This window comes from Corvus brachyrhynchos, unplaced genomic scaffold, assembly GCF_000691975.1.
Source record: "Corvus brachyrhynchos isolate BGI_N302 unplaced genomic scaffold, ASM69197v1 scaffold68, whole genome shotgun sequence".
In the NCBI taxonomy this organism is placed as follows: Eukaryota; Metazoa; Chordata; class Aves; order Passeriformes; family Corvidae; genus Corvus; species Corvus brachyrhynchos.
This window is the reverse complement of record NW_008240039.1, coordinates 782,909-788,790: the sequence shown is the minus strand read 5'-3', so window position 1 is coordinate 788,790 and position 5,882 is coordinate 782,909. Positions and strand designations below refer to the sequence as shown.

Here is a 5,882-nt window from a genome sequence, read left to right as displayed (position 1 = left end):
AGAGGAATTGGAAGCTAAAGCAGGGATATTGTGGACTCGAGCAAGCTGAGGTACTGGGTGACCCTGGTATAGCAAGCTTGGATTTGTCTGGACTCTTCACCTCAATTGGCTGCTGCAGCAATTGGAGAAGAGAAATTGCATCTTCTGGCTATGTCGTTGGATTTGGAAAGGGTTTTTCCACAGCTTTTGTTATGTTTAAGGGTGGTTGTTGTTCCCAGATTAAACTTGAATAGAAAACATAAGGCTGCTGCCAGCTTTCTGTCACAGACACCTTTTATCTTGCATTCATCTCTTCCAAGCAGATGCTGCTTTCATTTCTTCTTCTTTTTTTTTTTTTTTTTTTTTTTTCTTCAAGACTAAAATTAACAGCCCTTTGATGTAGGGGAAGAAACTGTATTTCAAAGCAAAGTACCTAGTTAACTTTGATAATAAAACTGCTGTTTTTATCTTGAAGGTAATTCTGTGTTCCTTGGAAACAAATCTGAGAGTTGGAAGCTCCTGAACCCTGCTTGCTCTAAGTGAACATGCAGATCCCTCCTCACCTGGGAGCATCAGTGACTTCTTTTGGGGTGGGAGGTGTAGATGAAGCTGAGCTGCTTCAGGGGAAGCTGCACGTGGGAAAGGAGGTGCCAGACATTGGTGTCAGTGCACAGTGTTTGTGCAGGTTGTTTTCCTTCCAGCTGCAGCGTGTGGCTGAAGCTGTCAGGGGTGCCAGCCACGCAGCTCGAGGTGCAGCACAGCAGGAGCAAGGACCTGGGGAGAGCACAGCCCTTCCGACGCTGCGCCGTGGCAGCGAGGCAGTCTGCATCCTCTAGCCAGACAGAATTGTTTTTCCCAGCCCAGCCTGCCCTCCCCAGCCTTCCTGCCTTCAAAGACTCGTACTGAGCATGAGGTTCGTGTGAGCATCCAGCTTTTGGCTTTCATCTTTTCCACTTAAAAAGACGAGCGCTGTTCCTGCAATACTTCCTAAAGGGTGATGTGAGGGCTGTTTCCAAGGGGGATGTTGAGGCCTGCCTGTCCTCAGAGGGAGGACAGCTGGTGGATAAGGCTGAGCCACAGCCTTGCTTATGTAGCAGGTGACTTCAGGGAATGGGCAATTCCTAAACTTAAGCCATGGCTGGCTTGGCCAGTGGCCAGGGCATGGAAGAAAAGATGTTGTCATCATTTAGCACGTTGCAAGAGCTGTCTGATGCAGCAGAGGCACATCTGCTGTGCAGGTCATGGTGCAAGATATCATTTGAGAGTAGGGGTATGGGAAATACCTACTGGAACTACCAGACTCACTGAGGGAAACCATGGAAGGTGTTTTTGCCTATGGGCCGGTGCCACTGGAGAATCTGAGGCACTGGAGAATCTGACAGGCTCTGGGGTTCTTGCTTTAAGGAACCTGTCAGGACTGTGTGATGAGCTCCTGCTTTGGATGCATTGCAGGGGTGGTGACTTCTGAAAACATCCTTCTGCTAAGTGAACAGAATGGTTTCCTAAGCAGTACGAAGAAAGTCACTTCCTCAGTGACTCAGCTGTCTCCTCTTGTGAGGCTTTTGTCTTCAGTGGTGACACCCTCAGTCTCCACAGACCTCAGGACAGGACAGACCTGAATCTGTAGTTTTAAAGTGTGAAAGATCCACAGGGGTCATCATACACAAGGATGTAACTTCAGTCTCCTTTTTTTCAACGCTTAAGAAGCAGAGGATGAAGAGATCTGGGTAAGTATTATAGAGGAATGTTGAGTTTTTCCATGTGTCAAGGTAAGACCATAAGGCATGTGAACTGAATCTGTTTTTTGCTTCCTTAAATGTCAGGGACAAGGCAGGGTTTTGTGAGGAGGAACTGAGTGGTGTTCTGGGTATCAGAACCTGGGATTTCCTCCTCAGTAACAGGCAGTTCGTGGCATCCTCTGTGGTCCTGTTGTTCACCTTCACCTTTGCTCCAGCACTCTCCAGGTGATGTGCCAGGCTGAGAAGGGTGCAGCACTTGGATCTTTCCCTCTTACCAAGTGTCTCCTCCTCTCCTCTGTGGTAGGCTGGTGCTGCTGCTGCCCATCCAAACGGGGGAAATGCAGATCCAGGGAGGTGCTGTGCCAAAGCTTCCCAAGCTGAGCACCAGGGAAGCAGGGATGGAGCATAACTTCAGTTCTGCACCACGAGGCCCTGATTTTGCTGAATGTGCTGCTCTGCCCTCTGAATCAGAGCAGCATCCAGTTCCTGGTGCTGTAAGAATCTGCTTGGAGGGAGCAGAGACTCTGTTGCAATGGACCAAGAATGACTTGTTTCTAGTACAGAAACTATGCTTTCAACTATGCTTTTTCTGTAGTGATGAGCAGTACCAGACACTTGCACAACTTCCCCTCTGGAAGAGATGTATTTGATGTAAATACATGTGCTGAAGCTTCAGACACAATAAACGTATTTGAGGGTAACAGGCTGAGTAATCTGGTGCTTGGCAGCTGCTCTGTTGTGGGGATTTTTGCTTTACTGTTAGCAGTGCTTGTGACATCCTTAAATGAAAAAAGGAAGAGACAGTAACTGAACAACCTTAACATTAAAACAGCTCCATCTACAAATGGTTTACCTGGGAGAAGGAATCCTGCTGGATCCTGTGTCTCCTGACAGAGTATATTATATTGCCTTTAGGAGTAGGGATTGAAATCCTCACAGTCCACTGTGGACGTTTTCAAGCCATCTGTTTGAGAAAGTCTCTTTGTTGTGCCCTGCTGTCACCTAGGAAGAAGACAGAAGGGGAGTTCTGGTAGGTGACTGCTGAGAACATGGATTTCTTTTAATGCAGCTGCCGCTAGCAAGAAGCTACAGTGTTTCATGAACTGTTTTTAGGGGAAAGCAGTGTTTTGTTAACAAAATTTTTGTCCTGATGGGTTGTGGCGTTGGCCAATCTCGCAGTTAGAGCCAAAAAAGTGCTTTTGATCCAGGAGTGGAAACTCTGGGCAGAGGTAGAAACATCAGTTTCATTCTTTCCACCAACTGCTCCCCTCCCCATCTCCTCATTATCAGACAAAACTAATGAATCCAGACACTTAAACAGAGAAGAGGGATGGACAGTGGGCAGTGTAGGCTGCAAATTAAGTGGGGAAATAACAAAAAGCAGGGAGTTCTTGTGCAAGAGGGTGGCTTATTATGGATTATGTGGGCTTCTTTAATGCAAATAGTTCTGAACATAAACATTTACTATTTAAAATTTATAGTGGCTTAATTGTGGAGGAAATGCCTCTCTAAATGCAGCCTATCAAATGGTTCCAATGCTGGAGGGAAAAACACTGGGCAAGCATGGCAGCTGGACCAGGCCTTTCAAGTGTTTGGTTACAAAACTGGGGGGTTTGTATTTGCAATGTGCCAGGCGTAGATTTCAGCCTTAAAGGGTTGTGAGGCTTCTGGAAGCAGTGCTTGTTCACATGCAAAGTCTCAATAATGTGGGGAAAACCAGCTGAAGGTGGCAGGACAGGTAGAAAGGTGTAAGGAAGGTGAACCTCTGGACATGTGAGAAAGGGCTGCCTGTGACCTTTCTTCCTGCTGCTTATGTGACTTATATCTGATGGCACTTAGTCTGCAAGCAGCTTATGGACACATCTCTTGAGTGCATGTAAAGAAACTGGAGCTGTCAAAAGTCTGTGCCTTTTGCACTGTGTACAGGTGCTGTCTCTGCTCAGGCTGAGCTGCCAAAGCACGGCTGTTCTGCTGTTTCCTCCAAAAGAATCTCTCTGTCCCCAACTCCTGCACTGGCAGCAAGGGATGTCTGCAGTTCACTGTGTGTATTGTGAGCCTGGGAGCCTCAGGTGAATGGCTGGGCTGCAGGGTGACCTGGCTGACACCCAAGCAGGTGACAATCTCTCTTGTGGCACCAAGCATGATTCAGATGCTAAACTGGAACCCAAGTTCATCAGGTCGGTCTGGTAGGTAACAGCTGCCTGTAAACACTTGCTACAACGCAGTTTAAAGTTGCTTCTGGAAAATAGCACTTCACCACTTGGCTGCAAGCAGATATTCTAGACCAGCAGGAAGCTGGAGAGGAGCAAAGGGGGAGAGGTGTAAGGAAGGTCAGTGCTGCAGCTGCAAAGGGGGGACATGGGAAGGGACTCTGGCTGGATTTCTCAGTGTTTAGCTGTGATGCAGAGCTGTCACTTCAGTGTGGCATGGTAAACCCGGGGCTCCATCCTGCCTGGTGCGAGAAGAGCTTCACTTGCTGGGTTTCTGGCCCGTTCACCAGCTGCTCACTGTGAATACACTACCATGGCTTCTTTCAGGCCCCATGGCCAACTTAACAACCCTTCTTATGCCACATAATGCTGCTCACTCTGCAGCCCAGGGGTCAGTGTGTCTGTGTGGAAGAGTTCTGCAGTGTTCGGGACGTGTGTTTGGAGTTAATTCCTGTTGTACAACCAACATGCTGAAAAAAGGGCAAATGGCTTACGTCCTTTTAACATCTGTGGGTTCCAGTACCAGTAAATGAACTGTTTGCAGCCAGAGTCCCCTTGTCCTGACTCGGGCTGTAAAGGCCACAGACTATGAGTAAGTGTGGAAAGGAAATGGACACATCAGAGCAGGGTAAGGAGCAACTGTGCTGCTGGTGATGCAGAGATCTGGACTCAGCAGCAGCAATGGTTTAACCTATATAGCTTCCTAATGCTGCTGCTGTCCTCAGAATAGCCAGGACAAAACTTCTGCAAGGTAGCTTTGGAAAAGGGACAAAAGAACTGTTTGAGAGTACTGGCCTAAGTGGGTTGACCATAGGAAGCTGGACTAGCAGTTCCTCGTGCCGAGAACATAGGTGTTGCAGGCAAATGACTGCAGTCTGCCTCTGAGAAGCTGCTTTAAAGTGAGTCTTGTTTGTGCCTGGGCTTTAACATGCAGTTGACATTCGTAAGTTACCTTATGCAGAGCTGGAAAGAGCCTAATGACCTCTGAAACATCCACTAAACTTCCTCTGTGAGGAAACCCAGCCTGAGTTCACTTGTTTCATTTAGAGAAATGCCTTTTCTCTGCAACCAAAATTGCTGCTTGTGACCTGCCTTTAATGGGAGGGAAGATCTCTGGCAGGAACTTCTGGAACCCCTTCTGAGGTACTTCCATCATTACAAATACTTTGCAAAGTAAACTCTCTCCTGTTGCTTAGAATTGTTTTCTGCCAGATTATGCAGCACTGTAGTTAACAGGAACTGGTTGGGTATGTGGACAGTGGAAATTTGTTAAAGTTGGTGTCTGGTAAGTGGCTTGGTTGAGGATGGGTGGTGGTTGTTACTTCGGGTTTTAGTTTACTCAGATGTGCTGCTCCGAGTAACCTCAGTGCTTTGTTTTGGACAACCAGACACTGGAGAGATGGTGTAAGAGGGCGTGATGCCTTCAGCATGGCAAAAATAGCTAGAAAACTTCAGCAGAAGCTGCCTGAATCATTCCACGGCGAGGAGTGAGAGCGAGCTGTGCTCACACAGACAAGCTGATGCTCAGTCCTTGCAAGTCCTAACAGTGCCGTACAAGGACCTGGCTTCCACGGGCAGGAGCCTTTCCTGTAGGTCTGAGGGTGGGCTGGCGTGTGCCAGCTGCCTCCTGTGGGGACGGCAGAGCCCTTGGTGCTGCTCAGGGGATGGATGGGGCTGTTTGCTCAGCAGGGCAGGCATTGCCCTTGAAGTCCAGGCAAGTCAAGCGCTGCCAAACACCAAGTGACTTGTTCCCCCCATCCCTGACACATCTCGAGCACAGTGACTTGTCAGGGGCCTCTTAACTCTGCTGGAAGATTTTCCTTTTTGCTGTTTGCTGGGACGTGTGCCACCTTTCTTAATTCTTCCTTGCCCAAGCTCTCGTGATCTGTGACTGCAGTTTCACTTTCTGCGGCGGCCACGGAGCCCTGCCAGCAGCCACACCCCCCGAGCCAAG

The 5,882-nt window shown here is 48.4% G+C and overlaps 1 protein-coding gene across 2 annotated transcripts in view; it reads left to right on the top strand.

The window, feature by feature from the left end:
- The window catches only part of SPSB1 (splA/ryanodine receptor domain and SOCS box containing 1), a 26,286-nt gene that overhangs the window by 10,022 nt on the left and 10,382 nt on the right, over positions 1 to 5,882 (top strand). The window contains exon 1 of one of the 2 annotated variants that reach the window (XM_017744079.1): positions 11 to 1,706. The exons of the other annotated variant lie outside the window; for it this stretch is intronic. The gene's annotated coding sequence lies outside the window, so the exon portion shown is untranslated. Of the gene's footprint in view, positions 1 to 10; positions 1,707 to 5,882 lie in introns of those variants that run through there. 2 annotated transcript variants of the gene reach the window in all.